Below are 19,297 nucleotides of genomic sequence, written 5' to 3'. Positions count from 1 at the left end.
GAAATAAAGTGACAGAAAAGTAAATAGTATGTGTATTGAACTGGCGTAAAGCTAAGAGATATTTATTCGGAATGTCATGCTGATACAAAGGGGAGCAAGTGGCAGAACCATTGTGAATTTAAAGGTCAGAATAATTGCCAGCAACAATCAAGGCACTATATCTAATAATCCTCTCTGTATATAATGTATATAATATGTCAATTACCATGTATTGTGCTTTGTAACCTGTATCAGCGCCCATTTACTCCCGGGTCCAAAGCGCTATATAAATAAAATAAACAAACAAACAATCCATTCAAACAACATCTCCCAAAGCCAAAAGAGGGCTATAACGAATCAAGTTCAAGAGAACCAATATTGCCAAAGTCAAAAGGGGGCATTTAAGCAACCAGCAGTGTATAGGCCCTAAGTAAAGAGAAAAAGAGGCAGTAGAAAGAACTGAGCTGAGTAAGCATTGCCTGAACCAAATAAGAGCAGGAGTGGGAGAAACCCAGTATCAGCACTTGGTTATGTTGATGATATGATAGGTTATTTATAACGCACTTAATACCAAGACGTTTCTAGGCATTAACCCGGGGATCAATCCTGTGTTGCTCCGTGTCGTCTTGAGTCCAAGGCGAGCACTTTGCCCCTGAGCTAACCTCCCGAAACTAAAACCAGAGTGGGAGAAAAAGAGTGGCAGGAGGTCTGCTCTTCTAATAGAAGGTGTTCAGGAGGAGAGAAGTATAGCTTGCATTGCATGAGGCAATCGAAAGTGTGGAACAAACAGCACCAATGTGTCTCATGTTCTCCCAGAAGAAGTAGTAAACATAGAGGTTGTGGAAAGTCAAAGACTTTATAAGTTGTACAAAGCAGAACTGTGCCACAGAAGTACTTGTAGTAGTGTTAATAGTAGTTTCATATTGCCCTTGCAGGAGAGTACACCGGGACAAGGGATTTTGTAGTATAGGTCTTGCAGGTGAGTGGACGAGGCGTAACTCATTGAAGTACTATAGTATTAGTAAAAGTGTTGAAGAAGAAGTGGCAAGACAACCAAAGCTCAGGATTAATTGTTGGGGAATTAACTTGACTAATAAACATTATTGATGAAAGTGCATTATGAACTGTTGCAGAAGCATCCTGACAAAAGTACATTCTTTGACATAACTGCATTGTGGATGTACACCTTTTTGTTGCTAAGAAGTAATTGTGTGAAACTCTCTACAGCTAGTGGAGAGGCAAAAGACTGACTGAACATTTTTAACAGTTGGTTAATCACAAGTGGGAGACTTACTGGTGGAAGAGGAACTTTTTTTGAACTTTTTTATAATACCAGATTTCCTTATTCTTTTGAACTGTTATTGAAATCCTGATTAAATATAAGAAAGGGGAATGCATCCAGATTACAAGGAAGAACAATTACCAGGTCTTGCTGTTCATTTTGTCATGTGTAAGTTGCTGTGCATTACTTTATTCAGTGGATTGTATGTACAAGAGTGAGGGACGGTATCATTTTGTTAGAGTGTTATCTTTAGCTTGTCTTATAGGTAGGGAAATCCTTGTTAAGTTAGGGATAGTGAGGAGTTTATAAAAACCCTTTTGAGTTTAATAAAATGGCATCTTTTGAAAAACCTTTACAAAGTTGTCCGCCTCACATTTTACGCCTGGCAATTCTGAGTGTACTGCATATATGATGAATCTGTCCTTAATGAAATCTTATAATTTCTATCAGCCAATACTTCTCTGCAGTGTCATACTGAATGTTAACCGCTGGGCTTTGATTTGCTTTCCCTAAACTTGAGAATGTGCTCATTGTGACAAAATTAAAGTAATACTTATTTAATCCCCGCCCATAAGCCAACCGTTTGTGTTTCCTATACTTTTGTAGGACCTTAAAAGGTAAGCAATGAAAGTGAACACTGAAGTGTCATAGAATTGTATCTAATTCTCATCCATCAGCCAACCATTTTATTCTCTATACTTTAAAATGGAATTAGAAATAAAAAGTTGCTCACCATTAAGTGCTGTGCAGGGAAAGGGTGTGTCCGCCAATTAGGACACTACTACTTTCTTTATTATGTTTAAGCCAGGGTCTTAACACCACCACCCCTGTGTTCTCTCTACTGTGCTGGGTTTCTGGTTTCTTGTTTATAGATATTTTCGTGATACATCATCTTTCTCACATTCTCTCTTAAAGGTTTTCCACTTTTCTTCTCATATGCTAGTTCTTGCTTTATCTCACCTCTCCAAGGGAGACTTTCTGGCTTTCTCAAGGTGTCAGTTTTTAAATTATGATTAGCCTTCATAAGTATTTTACACCAAACACCTTTTTGCTTTTTCAGTGTAACAAACTTAATATAACAGTCTTCACAATTTACCTCACTTTTCTTAACTTACCCCGGTGGCCTTACCCTTCCCAAAATCTCCCCGGTCCCTTCCTTTAGTGTGGTTTCCTTTCTGTGGCTCAGCGCTTGCTTGAGTTTCATTCTTAGGTTTCTTTTCCCTCTGTATCGGGCTTCAGCTCTGTCCTCTTCTCAGCATCTTCATCCCAGGTATGATTCAATGACCATTCGCTGATGGAAGGTTCCAGCACTCCCGCTTGTGCTGGTGTCCGCGTAGTTTTGAGGATACTCAGTCCACCACAGTGTTTCCGTGCTTACTCCACCAGCTTGGACAGTCCTCTGTTCTACGTTCAAGCAACACTTTATTTTTTGCTGGTTTAACCTGGTCTCCATCTTTCCCTCTTGGCATTCCTTGCTGCTGTGATTGCCGTCGGCTCCATGGCTTGATGCTTCTCTGCTTCTTTGCCCCTCTAAGGCGTCCAAGCTTGCAGGGATTCCCCTGCATATGAATCTCTCTTCCTCTTCCTGATCCACTGGTCTTCCTTAAATGCAGGCTTTCACAGTGCTCTTTGCTTCAGGATTCATAACAAAACAAGCATTGCCTAAAGCCAAAGGAACAAAGGATATATTAAACCTTGTTGTAGATAGTCCCAACTATGGAGATAAGGTAGGTTACTTAGGGGGTTCCTTGTGGGAATGAGAGTCCTTGCCTCCTATGGGGGAGTCACTCCCAGTGAGATCCCACTTGCGCAGACCCCTAGGGAGGATGTTGAGGAGAGGGTTACCGCCATAGCCTCAAAGGGGGTGGCTCTCCTATGGGGAGAATGGGCAATCCTCTCAATTCATCAAAGTATGGGGATTGTTTTTGCTTTGCAGCCACGCTTCACTATAACAGGCTATATACAGCACCTGAACATGCCTGGATTCTTTCAGTCAACAGCATGTGCTAATAATCAAACATCAGCATGATTTTATTCATGTTGGGAAATAGGATTTGAAAATCATGTTGTAAAACGGTAATGCACAGAACACAGGCTGAAAATAAATAGCACAACAAAACAGTGTATGTTTATTACATGTGGTTATCCGAGCAGAAGATATATTTATGAACAATGCATTCAGAGCAGTGTGTTTTTTATCATGTTTTTGTCCCACTACAAGATAGCATAAGTATTAGTCCATTTAAATCAATGTGTGTTTATAATGCGTTTAAGCCAGCATTAACATATGTGTATATTGTATGTAAGCCATTCATGTCCAGTGCTTATATGATGATTTAAGAATTCATAACATGACCACTTTATATCTTCCAAGCATGACTGTTGGAAAGCCATGCATCTTGGTCCACCAAATCATGAAATAAGCCTGCTTACGTTTATCCGGATGCAGGGGCCCACTTCTCAAAACGTGAGAGTGTAGCATCACTCTCTACGTATGCACTGGCTCCCTGTAAACACAAAAACTGGTTTAAAACTATGTGTATACTACACAGAACTACCAAAGATATCAGTTTGCTTTTGTGGAAGAAACATATGTTCTATGAACATACCAAATACCTCCCAGATGTCTTTGATCCGATGACTACTATGTGATAATGGTGCCTAAATTTGTTAATGTAAAACCTATTTGGAGAGTCTTATTGGTCTAAGCCGACCATTTCTAGAGTTTCCTACCTGGTATGCTCTTCATAATACAAGATCACTTGAAAATTAGGAAAAACTTAAAAGAATATCTATTTGAGTGTAGAGAAGGAAGCAGCAAGGGAAGGGCCCAGCACCTCTGTTTTGCCACCATTCAACTTGAGTCAGTTGTTGTACATCTTTTCTCCCACGGCCTTAAGGCAGGCCCTAAATCTGGAGTATCAGTAAGAGAAAGATCTAAACAAACCAAGATCTGGATATAATTGGCATGGGAATAACAGAAGGCATTAGAGAAGATGAGTTTGGTCAGAGGTTGAATATAGATGTTAAACAATATGAGGGAGATGGTGGACCCTTGAGGGACATCGCATGTAAATGCTGCAGGGCTAGACCGGAAAGGAGGAATGGAAAGAGATTGCGGTCAGAAAGAAATAAAGAAAACCATACCAGAATGGCACCAGAGTGGCTGGCCCCAACAAGGCAATCAAGCAAGACTGCTAGGTGGGCAATGCATTGCACTTCGATGGATTTTGGGGGTGGGCAATGTATAGCACTTAGATGAATTTGGGGTAGGCATTGTACTGCACTTGGATGGATTCAGAGGGTAGGCAATGTATTGCACTTAGATGGATTATGGCAGTGGGAAATGTGTTGCACTTGGATGGATCTTGAGGGTAGGCAATGTACTGCACTTGGATAGACTTTGGGGGTGGGCATGGACTGTGTATTGTACTTAGATGGATTGTAGGGGGATTGGCACTGTGTTGCATTAGAGGTTTCTTTGAGGGGGACAAATGTGTTAGGCCACATCATTAGAAACGTGGGCATTGCTACTCCTCTCAGATGATTCATAAATATAGCCAAGGTCTTGCTTTGAATATCCTGTAGGGTGGCCAACGTATTGCACTTGGAGGACCATTGTGGTTGGCCAATGTGTTACACTTGAAAGAACTCAAGACAGCAACCTGGGTGTTGCTGTTGGTGGCTTTGTGAGAGCAGTCATTGTATTGCACAGATTATAGCCTTGCACCAGTGGATCCCTTGTGATAGACCTTTGTAAAGCACTTGGAATGGCTGTGCAATTGGCCAGGTTGCTGCACTTAGTCGAGGCAATGAGCACGACCAAGATAAGGATTCTAGGTGACTGTATAATGGGTTCCACTACATAGAATGTAGGTGTTGGCAAAATACTCCCTTCACGGTTAGGTGGAGACTTGAAGGTGATCACTTAATGATAGCTGAATGCATGAACCCACCATCATTTTTAACCCAGATGTTTCAGAATTTGCTGAATGAACCATTTCTAGGCTTTCACTTGATTATAACAAATGCATTATTTTCTCCTCGCATCCCATGTTTTCGAATTAGCCAAAGGCACAGCCATACTCCTTCACCCATCTGCTTTCACATACAACTCGAATGACACTTTGTAGAACATTTCTGCCTTAAGAATGTAGCTACCATTCACGATAAAAAATCAGCTACACACATAGTCAACTGTCCTCTTACAGATAAGTCCATCCATCTTATTTCCCTAGTGTACCTCATTCGACCCATACACATACCAATTAGACATGGGTGGCTAGGAGGGACTCAGTCAAGCCTTCCTAACCTTTAATGGCCATTATGCACAAACACATACTAGCACCTCCTAACTTTCTCATACTTCGGACTTCAGTCCCTTCGAGGGCGTTCAACCTACAGCGTGTTGGGACCATAACCATGGTGAAAGCCGCTAAACAAATGATGAAATGAAATTAAAATGAAATTTTCTATTCAGGCCTGCTCTTTGCTTGCATGCAATCTCCAATAGTCTATATTAGTGTAGCTTCAACTCGCTGTCCTAACACACTCTCTCAAACTGCACAGACATACATACATACATTGCTACACTTCTTGAAGAAGACTTATCTAAGCTACTTTGTGAACTACACATAGCCTTTTGATTGGTAAGGGGTCAGAAACATTTATTATGCCATAACTGAATCCCTGCTGTTGCGGAACATCAACCACAAAGCCATGCCATTTTAGTTCACATAGGTTTAATCTTGTAGTGAGTCTCAGATCTCAAACACGTCTTTCTCTTCATATTCCTTTAAACACTTTGCTCCATTTAGCATTGGCTGATTTGAGTTGTGGAACATGCAGACCATCTCAATAGTAAATGATTCAGTTGATACAACGTTCTCAAAATCTTTTTAGGGTACAGGCAATGACATTCACACAAGTGTGACTTCTAGATTATATAAAGCGCTCAATTCTAAGGTTCATGATCATTCTATAAAAGGCAATCAGAGAAGCTAGAGTGATTATCTATAGTTCTTCTGTACAGGAGGGCGCACAGTCCTCTGATGGGCCCATAGGTCAGAGCACACCCTCTAGTACCTGTAAAACAAGATAGCTGCACCTTGACGAGGTTGGGGTGCAGGATTCACATACTCCAACACAATTCAATAAGGACAGCTCAAAAATGTGGCAAAGAGACTGTTAAGTTCATAAAGTTTTATTTCATTTCCCTGCTGACACCGTGCAGCCCTATCTGCTGTGGTCAAGTTCCCTGCCTCAAAAGAACCCCCCTTCAGCATTCCCCAGAGCTCTTTTTTATAGCCAAATATGAGGAGACAATCTGCCCCCACCACTCCTGCTCAGTCTTAGACAACCTCATCGTTAGCATTAGCTCATTGGGCAATTAATTTTAATTGGACTAAAACCTTCAAAATGAAATACTCTCTAGCATGCATTCCTGACTCTTCTTTCGGTGCACTGTTCAATTATAATTTTGTACAGCTGGATTCTTCAGATAAGGGTTTCGACCAGGCCCGATTTAATTTCTGGTTTCTGTCCATTAGTCAAGTTTCTGAAAGAATGGTGTCCTCGAACGTCTCAACTTTAAAATGAGCTCATCATTACACACTTTGAGCACTACTCAGTTTCTTCTTATTTTAGTCACAATTTGGTTACGTGTATTTTCATTAAAGGCATTTTAGCCAGACGATTTTCTGTCTGTGTTACAGATTATCATATTGTTCATTCTGTGCCTCGCCACCTTATTACATCACAGTAATTCCATTTTCAACTTTCAAACACAATGCCTTTTGAATACTAGTATATTGTAACATTATAAATACCATTTTCACATAATTGCAACACCCCATAAGTCCCTTCGAATTTCTCTGTTTAGGTTTAAGTGGGGGGGCCTCCACTTCATTCAGCTATAGGTCGGGACCTTCATTACACTCCCCCGTCTTCAAAGTTCAGTTGTTTGTAAAACAACAACTTTAAATCATATTCTATTTCCATTCACCTTAACATTTATCTAAACATTTCTTGACACAATCTTATAATTTGGCATATACTAACATATTGTCATACTTAAAACAAACATGTGTGTGTCATCTCGTTCCATGTAAGCCCTACTTCCTGTAATTGTGTGCCTTTAATCTAAATGTATGCCTTGGACGATTCACAGCCATTGTGAGACTCAAGAGGTTTGGTCAAGCTTTGAGGTAACCCATTAGCCCATTGTCTCTTCGTATGTCACACCTTGTCTGCAACTCCCACCCCAACAAAGTACAATCTCTCCTTGAGCATCTTCTCCTGCCCATGAATATCATTTCACTTCGTCCTTCCCTCTTGCCCACACTCTTTCCTTTTCTGTATCTTCCGTTGTAGTTTTCATGAGTTTGCGTTAGTGGACCGTCTGCGTCCTGTCGCCTTTTCCTTTCCACTGTTCTGTTTTCACAGTCGGTCTCCCAGGTTCCTTTGATGCTTAGACCAGAAGTCCATTGTTTTTTCCTTACCACATGAGGTTCAGTGTTTTTTCCAGAGTGTCTCTCTTTCAAAAGGGTTCATTGTTCAATGTGTCCACAAGAGGGGATGGTTCAGCATGGGGATGCAGGGTTGGGGGAGTCTTTTGCAGACAGAATTCAACGTCAGGCTCTCCCTGGGTTTCTCTATGACCTCACTCTCTCCTCATGCGGTTCAACATCAATTTTCCAAGGCATACAGGTCCCTCGACGTATACCTGTAATATAAAACGGATGAGTTTCTTTTGTAAAATAAACAGGTCTCTACTTATCTAACACATTTCCTACCAACCCATTTCCTTAAAACCTCTTTTCGCATTTGCTCTTTACCCTATTCCCTAGAAATCGAGACATTCCCTCTTATTTGACACCCCTGCCTCCTACACAAGCTACAAAACATTTCCTTTTACACATTTCCCTTTGTGGGTCATTTTCACACCATAACTAAAATATCCCCCATTCTTAGATCTGTGTCAGCTGGCTTGGAAAACGATTTTTGTTTTCAATACCACTCAATACATCACATCCATCATCAGACACATTTTCCCCTTCTGGGTGCCACATGCAACCATAAGGAGACAAAACAATTAAAGAAGGATGCCTTCTCCTTTCCTGGTCTTCTAGGCACGTCCGTAGTAGATGACAGAAACGTCCTTGGGGATCCCCATCATCTGTAGAAAGTCAAAATAAAGGCAAAAGTCATTCGGGCATTTGCAAGGGGTCAGGTTTTCTTCCCAACTTTAATCCCCTTCCTCCCTTTCTGCTATCAAAAAATACTCTCTGGGTTATTCTCCCCTATTCGTTGGTGCACATAAACAACTAATTCCCAACCACCCCGCGGGGATACTTAGTTTCGGCTGGGTTCTTTGATCATCTTAGCTGTATTCTTCCAGTTTAGCAGTAAATTCTTGCTGGTTAGCTGCACATACTTCTTCAGCTTAGCAGTAAATTCTTCCTGGTTAGCTGCACATATTTCTTCAGTTTAGCAGCCATTCTTCCGATTCTTTTTTTTCTAGTTGGACCATGGTCTATATTTGTGCTTTGTGTTCATCCTAGGGAGATAAAACAGAGGCGTTTTGCTGCACACCGTCCCTGTCTATCTTGATCTAGCCTACCCCTGTCTTCTAAGACTATGGCACCAATTCTTACTACGTGCCTCCACCTTTATTGTTCCCATTAATGTTTTGCCTATTCTAATGCTTGCATACCTCTATCATAACAATCCTTTTGACATTATGAACATAAAAATAATTACTCACCTTCAATTTTACTTCTATTTTCTGTGGTTGTCTGGAATGGCCATGCTGTTTATCTATTTCTCTACTCTTTCCGCACCTGATTATACCTATCTTGGGAAAACAGTTAACTTGTGAAGACCTTGTACCTCTTACCACCTTTTCTTGTTACTCACCTGGATCATCTTACCTTTAGTGTTGATCAATTGCGTGTTCACACCCTTTTGGCATGAATTAGTGCTTACCTTTTTCTCTTTTCTCCCTAATTTAAGGCCATGCAAACAATTTCTTGTGCTTCTACGCAAGAGGTCCATAGCTTGTCTGTAAAATAAATCAAAATTTTTACTGGCATTCACAAGTTGTTTTGCTTACTTCACCATATTTACTTAAAATGGCTTGTGCGAGTTTCCTTCGTTTAATTGACCCAATTTTATCAGCCATACTCCTTTTCATGGTCTTCATGGTCTCCTGATGTTTTTATTGCCCAATGCTCCTTTTTTCTGTTAGCCAGGAAACCTCATAAGTGCTATTTGTTTTCACATTTTGCTCTTTTTTTCATTATGCTTTTGAGTGTATCCCTTATCCTTTTTCTCATGTTTTATTCAAGATAACCACTCATTTTCAGTATTTCCTGATTTTTTTATTTATTTATTTGTTTGTTTATTTCTGTGACCAATCCTTTTGCGCTTCCTCGCCTCTTCTCTGACCCTATCTTCTTCCTTTTCTCTTTATCTCTATGTTCAATTTTCCTTTGAACTTCCTCATTCCTTCTTTCACGTACCTTTTGCTTTTCTTCTAACCTTTGCTGTTTCTGTCTGTCCTGTTCATAGGCTGCTCTCTGGTTTGCGATCAAGCTGCTTTTCTTGCTCTTCGCGATAAAGCTGTTCTCGCCTTAGCCTAACTTTCCTTCTTATCCTTCCGTCCCTTAAATCCTTCTCTTTCTTCCTCCTCTGTGCCTCATCTAACTTCTCTTTAGGCCTCCCATCATCACTGCCTTTCCCATTGGGTTTCAATGAGATTTGTCCTCCCATCCATTCGTCCTTTGTAAATGCTATCTCATCAGTTCTGTCTTCACTTTTTTTCCTCTTCTTTCCCTCTCTCCCCTTGTCGAGAGATGCACTTGTCTGTTCCTGATCCCCTCCTTTATTAACGCATCATCACATCTCCCCTTGTCCCTTGGCTAGGGATGTGAGATTCTTGTCCTTAACCTTCCCTTGATTTTTGCTACTACTGTATGAAGGCGACTCATAAGCGGGGTTGCTATAACCTGTGGCTGCTTTTAGCTCTCTTTAATGGGCAAAGTCCCTCAGGCTTACTTCCCTCGGTTCCTGGTTCAGGCAGGGCAGGCATTGCTGCAGGTGTCTCACCCCCCTCAGTGCATATTTGTTTTTCAACCAAGCTGCTGGAGGCTCTTCCTCCTTTCCTTGCTCTTATATTTTTACAATTTGAGAACAGCATAGCATTTTCTAACCTCTCTCTTTTTTTTCTTTATGCGGAATGCAAATAAATTGCCATGCGTTGTAAAATGGCTTTGGATGAAGACTCAATTTGTGGCCACGGCATAAACATCTTGTGGACGGTACCTTTAACCTACTCCTCTAATTGGAGCAATGTTTTCCAGGCTAAACTCTGTTTCTATTGATATCCTTATGTGAGTCCAAAACTCCCATTACAATGAGCGAGCATCAAATGCAGTAAGCTCCAATCCAGTCCCTTCCTGCCAAATTATTTATACCGCCAATTTACTCAAGAACATCAATCTATGTGCGATTCCTTCTCAACTGTAGAATCGCATTAAACTTTTACTTGATTTCAACCAACAAGGAGACACAATTCCTTACATTTGACATACAACAGGACATGTATAACAGACACTTGACAGACTAGACAAACACCAGCTGGACACACATATACCTGCCTTCTAATCAATACCCCGACATGGGGTGTAAACGAACCCCATTTGTGCCGTCTTTAATCGTCACCGTAGCCTAGTCGTCCCCTATTATGTGGGCTCTGGGTTCACGTTTCTTCTGACAACTCTTTAAAGCGCAGGAACAAGGTGAATCCTTTTTTATCTCAGGTGCCCCCCTGGCAATCCTTACGTTTTATCTCGGGTGCCCCCCCGCGGTATTCTTACATTTTTCTCTCGGGTGCCCCCCCGGAATTCTAACATTTTTTTCTCGGATGCTCCCCCCGGAATTCTTACATTTTTTTCTCGGGTGCCCCCCTGAAATTCTTACATTTTTCTCTCAGGTGCCCCCCCCCCGGAATTCTTACGTCTTTCTCTCGGGTGCCCCCCCAGAATTCTAATGTTTTTCTCTCGGGTGCCCCCCCGGAATGCTAATGTTTTTCTCTCGGGTGCCCCCCTGGGTTTCTTACGTTTTTTTTCTGGGGTGCCCCCCCCGGAATTCTTACTTGAACCACTACTGTCCTTCACAATTCTTTTTTCATTCTGCTTGCTCATTTATGAATTGCAATATTTCCCTATTTTATGGCTGCCTTCATTTTCCTGGAGGTCATCCGTTTCACCTCGTGTTTGCAAATGTTCATAATTCGCAGCCGGCGCCTGAATTTCTAAAATCCTTACTCTCCCTTTTTTTGTTTTGTTATTTCTTCACCAGGTTATACAGCTGGCTACATTCATCACGCTGCACACATACTACAATCTTTTACTTCTCACTCACCCAATCTCATTTGCCTTCTGCCGCTTCCATGCCTTCAAAATTGCTTGTGTTTAACTAAGGCATGCCCTAAATAATCATGCTTTCCTTGATAACCTCAACACTATCATCATGCTTTCACGTGTTGTCATTCAAGTCTTTCTTCGTTCATCTAATTCCTACAATACCAGAATCTCAACTGCCTGTCTCAAACTGAAAGTTTTTCCCCATTTAATAAAAATGTTCTCCACTCCGACTGACAAGGCCTCAAAATTGTAACCTACCACCCCAGGTATGACTCCATGCAGACTGTCCTGCAGTCATGGTGGAGCTCCAAGAAAAAGCCTTTAGGAGCACCCAAAAACCCTCTTCACTACATGTGTGCTATCCCCAAAATTCCCCAAAAGCAGGTCACAGATGATCCAGTAACCTCCTTTAATTTCAGGGGGCATTCTTAGTCAAAAATGATAGAACGCATGAATGGCAATGGACCATTCAGCTACAGGGCAGGGCCTGCTGCTGCCTGCACGTTAATTTAAAACCCCATGTAAAATCACTTGCTCCTCATCTCATGAAGTTTCTCACTACCTCTTTTAATTCTAACATTACTTTTGTAGCTGTAAAATAACCCTTGCTCATACCATGCCAGGTTACATGCTACACTCTGTTTGTTTCACTTTATCGTTAGAGTGTCAATGCAGGGACGTCATTTGGGGTTCGCCAGGGGTCGTGGCTGCACCCCCGGAGGTATCCCTTGTTGGCCCGCGGTCCCCTTTGCTACCCTAAGAATTAAAAAATGTTTAAAACTTTTCCTATAGTGGTATCATCAGAGGTCAAGGGTCATTGAGATGTCACTTTCGTTACCTCTATCATTTTGGTGGAGTGACATCCCTGTGTCATTACTTCCCTTTCACTATCTCATTTGCTAATGCCTCCAGCCCTTTCCTTTCCCCGCCATACTTACACCACCTGCTCATTCATTTCCCGTCATTATCAGTGTTAAATTGTATTACTACACTTCCATTCTTGCAGGCATCTTACAAAATCTTCACAAGCTCTAAAAGCGTGGAGTGCTGCTGTGCGCAACTCTCAGTATTCTTTGAAAGAATACACAAGACTTTGCGCCAGATGAGGTGCTCACTGGCTATCCATGCAGGAAAGGCTACTTTTTAGTTGTTTTTTTTTTAAGTCACAAATGTAAGTCTTACACAGCGCTGGTATCTTTAACGGATGCTGCTGCTAGGGTCAGTTCAGCCCAGTGGCGGCTGGTGACTTTGAAGTTGGTGGGGCGTACATATCTTGGCGGGAATTTGGGAGCGAGCTAGGCCACCTCACACCACTCAGTGTGCCGGTGGCTTCTCCCTCTGCAAGGCATTTTGGAAAAAATGGCTTCCAAGATGTGCAATTTACTGTCCAAGCCCACAGACATATGACATCACAAATCCTGGCCTAATTATGAGTTTAAACAGCCTGGAATCCACTGAAATGTCTGCAATAGTTTTTTCCCAGCTCACAGACACCTGGACTGGACTAATGTGAAGGCATTAACAAATAATGCATACAAATACAATTTCCTAAAAATAAAGCATCTATTAACACCCCCAAAGGCAGTTCGCAAAACTGGGAACACTGTGCCTCTACCATACAACGCACATACACAATAAACTTAACTAAAAATCCACATATCAGAAATACAAAGCAATATCTGAGCCAAGGTGTCTGCAACCAAAGGGTATGAAAGCCATGTGTCCAAACAGCACCCCAAAGAGTGACATGTATGAGGCTGGTGGCATTCACAGATATGCACAGACACCGACTCTGCCCTTTACAGGATCTCTGCTAGCCCAGAAAGGGGTTGAGGGTGAGGAGACAGCTAAAGTACACTATGACCTCCATTCTCTAGCTCCTTCAGAGCCACGCATGCTATAGAAAGCAACATTCATACACTGACTGCCATATTCCATTTGCCTAAGTTGCTGACAGTCCTGCATGTATGTGCCACTGGGACTGCTGGCGCACTGACCCAGCCAATATCTTCTGTGATGCTCAGCCAGGGTCAGGTTGCCTACCTGCTCCAGGCTGCTTGCCACCCCACAATATAAAAAAAATAGAAATGGGGCTAAGACTTGTCAGGGAGTTTCTCCCAGGGTCGGCTGGGCCGTCCGCGGACCTCCGGGCTGGGAGGCCCTAACTCCTCCCGTGTTTCCCAAAAATGAGTATGAGACACACACAAGAAGCAAGGTGATTCTGCTCTTTATTGAACAACGGCAGGGATGGGTCTAGGATCGTACGCGTCTGTCCAGACTCTCAAAATTCGTGGGGCTCGCAGGCCCCTTTTTGCCTCAGTATGACGCGCTACTTGCGTCACCTGGGAAAGTTAGCAAAAAACCTATCACCACTCTGGATTGGTTCCTCGAGTGGTAGGGTTAGTATAGCATACGTATAGAGAGGATTGTTAGTGGTTAAGGGTCAGTCAGGTGGTATACTTGGGTTGTCCCTTCTATTAGATACTTGAAAAATGTTACACGAAGACCCCTAATGATTGGCTAATGTTAGTGGCGTCAGTGATGAGTGCCCCATGTTCTGATTGGTCCACTCGCGAGCCCCCCAGCCTGGGACCATCGTTGTTTCCAGCTCGCGGTGTACCTGTCATTTGCAACAATATGTAACTATGTGTTCGTGCAGACAATGCGTGGATTTGCTCATAGGCCTGAGAGCAGACCATTCCCATCGCTGTAGGTGTCCATTGGGTCATTTCATTGTTGCAGCCTGTGTCCCAGACGTGAGACCCAGGCGACTTCTCCCTCATGGGTCTGGCTCCTTGTCAGGTTTGGCTTGGTCACGTGAGGAGAGACCGTGGCTGAGGCAGAATTCTGCACATTTAAAGTTGCATCTGCCTCTGCGTGCCTGGTTCTGCTTACAGGTGTGACCTTGGCGTCGGCTGGTAGCATACGAGTTGCAACATCGCTCCCTTAGCTGCCAGCTCTCGCTGGGCTCGTTCTGCAGGGTCAGCAATTGTACTCTTGCTCGCTCAGTGTTCATGGCGGCTCTTGTTTGCGGCCTACTTGGGCCTGGTTCATAGGTGGGGGTGTGTAATGCACGGCACTTATGTTGCGGTGTCACATGGCTTCATAGGCAGTGTCATGTCTTTGTTGTATTTTCATCATGATTCAAGGGTTGGGAGAAGCGTCAGCAAGCATGTAAACGAGTGCTTTGTGCGTCTTGCGTTTCTGCAGTTTGGAGAACCTATGTGAAAAATAATAAAGATGCGCGTCAGTGGATGTGTCCGTCGCCTACGTCATAGCACTGAGTATATTCTTCGTGAGGATTGGTGTGGGAGTGTCCAGTGTGCATGGTTGCACGCGTGTTCTGACAGTTGGCTAGGTCGTCATGGTATCTCTAACGGTGTAGGTCCTTATTGTGGAAGGCTTAGTCGAGTTCATCCATGCCACATGTGTCGGCTTGAGTAGGGCAGGCTGGTGGGCAGGCTGGTGGGCACATCCGTATGTTCTTGTACCAGGGTATTTGGTCGTCTGGTAGATAGACTAATTCATCTCATGGCGGGTGTCTGGGCCGCGATCCTCTGGGCTAGGGGCGCGAGGAGATTGGGGTGAGTCTTTTCTCCCATTCTCCCACTTCAGTCCCCCCTCTGGTCGACTTGTCGACCACAAACATATCCTTTTCTCTGTCTCCTCTTTCTCTCCATATTTTAGTCACTCCTCCCAGGTGTCCGTAGTGGTTGACATGATCCTCAAATGACCAATACATATATACACAACTTCCTCCCTGTTTGCAGTATACCCATCTTCCGATGTAGCTTCTCGGGTTTCTTGGCTTTTCGAGCTTTACGGATGGTGGGTCTAGGTGGTTGGTGATGATCTGTCTGCGCAGTTTTTCTCTTTCCTTTATTATGGTGTCTGTGTGCTGGTGATCATCTGTTGGCATCAAGGGGTGCATACCGACCATTTCGATCATCTCGTCTGTAGTGCGTGCCTTCCTGGCCTTCCAAAACCTTATTATAATCAATGCAGCTCCAGCCAGTATTATGCATCCAACTATAATCTTCAGCCCGTCCGACAGCCATGATGGCATCCATGACCATAGCAATGAAAACCAGCTGTCATCCTTCTTCACTCCTTTACTTTCTTCATCATTTTGGAGTGCATTTGGGCCAGCTGTGATACTGCTTCGGTGAGTGTACCATTGTCGATATCGTTAGCAGGAATAAATGTGCAGCATGATTGTCCTATCTTTGCGCAAACTCCTCCTTCCATCGCTGTGAGGAGATCCAATACATATCTGTTCTGTAGTGCTACCATTCTCACCACTCGTAGTTCCTCTTTTATTGCATTGAATCTGTTTACTGTTGAATTAATGGTCATCATTAGTTCCCATCGGGTTATCTGGAGCCATTTAGGTTTGCATAAGCTTGTAGTCCAGGGTGTATTATTGACGAAAAGAACATAGCAGCTCTGCTAAATAACCTGTGTTCTGGTGGGATAGAAGTGAGTGCTGTTTCCGACCTTCCCCACAGGTAGTTCCCCGTCAGAGGTTCTCCTTGTCTCTTTTTCCTGTTCAAGACATTATTGTTGTTGTTGTTGTCCTTCTCCCTCTGTGATTGTACCAATCTCTTCTTCCTCTTGTTCCCTTCATCCATTTTGGGGAAGTTGGCCATGTTCACATGTTTTTGGGGCACCACTAGTGATGGTACATTGATATGTACCATTGTGCATATACCATTCCACAACGGGGGCAGGGTGTGATATGCCTTATTTCCGCAGGCCCAGTAGTGATCCATTCTCACTGCCGTTCCTGCACCCCCCTCTGGTAACTCTAACACGCTTGCACAGTTGGTGTTGTATCCCACCTCCACATCTCCACTGTGTTGGTAGCATAACTTGGGCGCGGTCAGCGGTAGTATGCTTATTGGGTCTTTGTCTTTCTCCATCCATGTCAGCAGGGGTACGTACTTGCCCCATGTCGTCCAACATCTGTCATTGTGTTCCTTTATGGTGGTAGTATTTTCTCTTGTTACCATGTTGCTACCGACCACTCCTATGTCCCATTCATTGTTCATGTACACCTTCCCTGTTATTGTTACCAGTGGCCTTTCCCAACAGCCTTGTGTACCAGGAACTTCGGTGGCGTACCAATCACAGGGTAGGTATTGTAGTGTTACTTTCTTCATTTCTCCCTTTTCAGGGCCACTTGTCATGTACCTGAACGCTTCGGCATGCAAACTGCTCTTGTGGTAACTCAAATATGACTTGAGGAAATTGTTTTCGTACGGGTATGTGTCTCTTGTTTTCCACTCCATTCTCATCACTGTTCCTTGAAACCGCCCTCTCGTTTGAAATAGTGCCAGATATATTATACATCGTGATGTCTTTTCTTCTATTTCTGTGGCTACGAATGTCCGAGAAGCGCTCATGGCGTATGGGATCAATGAGCAAACATAACAGCTGTCTTCTGTTGTCTGCTTACCTATTTGGGTCATGTGCTGGTACCACATGTTGTTCGAGACGTGTGCTGAATCTGTTATGTAATTATCAATACCCTTATTATCTGAGTATGTGCTGCGTTTAACTCTACTTCCTTTATGTGGAGGGTTGCAAGTACCACCTGACGTCACACCTGATGCAGCTGTGGGAGGGGGTACGTTAGGATTTGGTGCAGCCATAATATTGATAGCATAACTTTTCTGCCATACAGAGGCAGCCAATAGACCAGTGATGACCAATACTCCTATAATTTTTATTACAAAAGCTAGTCTGACCGGCATTGCTCTTACCTTGCTGCAGTCCGGCAGCTTATTCTTGCGACGTTAAAGTTGCCCGCCTGAAAATTCTCAATACGCTTGTTATTATGGTCAGTTGTTGTTATCAAGCTCTCCCTATCAAGTAGTCGTTCAGTGCCCAGGCGAAGAGTTGTTCCCATGCCAACCTTAATGATCTATCTCTTAGAGCAGGTAAGTGCTGGTGAAGATGGGGAAATGATTGTTCTATGGCCAAAACAAATGTGGTGTAATAGACGCGTACCTTCCTTCTTTTTAGGTACTTTGGCCTTCTTATAGAATATACAAATTGGTGTGATAGCGCTTCAGGGTAGTTATCATCAGTGGGTAGCATCTACTCCTGGGCAATGCACGCTGTTAGTTACTTATTTTCTCGACAATACAATTACACACGGTACCTGCATGTGCGAGAGAAGAAAAAGAGAAAACATACAAGTGTTTACATGTGTGTGTGCACAAAACAATGTCCTTCAATTGGGGGTGACCTTAGCAGGCAGGGGGTTTGGGGCTCAATTGGCGGAAGTCTGTTTACTTTTCGATCTCGTGACCATGGGATGGGCTGTGGGCAAGTGTCCAGCGTCTATTTCAGCTGTGGTCAACGTCTCCTTATCTGTAGGTGATGCTGTCGTTGTTCTTCCAATGGCCCTGTCGGTAATGCTAGGGCGGGTCTGGAGTTTGTAGATCTTCACGTCGTGTAGGTGATTCCAAGCACGCTTATCCTGCAATTTCACCGCTCTGGTAGCTACCTCCTCTACCAAATGAGGACCAGTAAAGCGTGGGCTGTTCCACTTTCTATTGAAGTTGCGGAATAGCACGTGGTCACCTTTAGCAATTTTGCTGAGTCCTGCATTTTACAATTCTTTGTCGGTGTCTTCTTGTTGACAACTCTTAGACCCGCCCCACGTGCGCTTGAGCTGTTGAGATACAAACGCTACACTAGTAATCAAAGAAGACACATATTTGTACATTTCATCACCAAGAACAGTTGCAGTGTTTTCATAATCTGTGAATGCTCTTGATGTAGGCATTAGAGGAAGGCGCATTTGACGTCCTGTCACCACCTCGTGAGGAGTGAGGTGGTGGTCAGACCCTGGCCTATTCCTTAGCTCAAATAGAGCTAGCGGAAGACAATACAGCCAGCTCTTCTTTGTTGTTTGCTGTATCTTTGCTATTTCTTCTTTCAATAAGCCGTTCAGGCGTTCACATAGACCGTTGGCCTGCAGGTGATATGCACACGCAAATTTATGCTTAATGCCCAGCAAGGACGTGATGTGCTGAAACATTTCATTAGCGAAGTGTGGGCCGTTATCTGACCGCAGCACTTCACACACACCCCACCTGGGGAAAACTTCCCTCACTAGAAATTTAGCTGCTCTGAACGCATCTGCATGTGGGCAGGATCCTGCCTCAATCCATCTGGAGAATGGGCATACCACTACAATCATATACCTATTTCCTTGACATACATTGATCATATCAACGTAATCAATACGAATGTGCAGGAAGGGTCCCTCTGGCCGGAGTATAGTACCTTTTATCACTGGCAGCGTGTGACCGTCCGTAAACTGTTGGCATGTAAGGCAACTGCTGATAAAATTTGTTAAATGAGAATTTAACTCGGGGCAGAACCAGTCTTCCCTAATTCGTGCTGCAATGACTTCTTTTCCTGTATGAGCTGGGTGATGGAGCTGGGCTAGGGCGGTGTTCAATAGTGCCAACGGCATGACCACCTTTCCAGTGTTACCCTGACGCCACAGTGCGTCAGTTGGTGACATCGTACATCCTCTTTTTACCCATAGTTCCTTTTCTGCCATTGGTGCGGCCGCCTGTAATTCCATTAT

The sequence above is a fragment of the Ambystoma mexicanum genome, chromosome 8 (assembly GCF_040938575.1).
Source record: "Ambystoma mexicanum isolate Mex_15411 chromosome 8, UKY_AmexF1_1, whole genome shotgun sequence".
Taxonomy (NCBI): domain Eukaryota; kingdom Metazoa; phylum Chordata; class Amphibia; order Caudata; family Ambystomatidae; genus Ambystoma; species Ambystoma mexicanum.
This window is presented reverse-complemented; position numbering follows the sequence as displayed.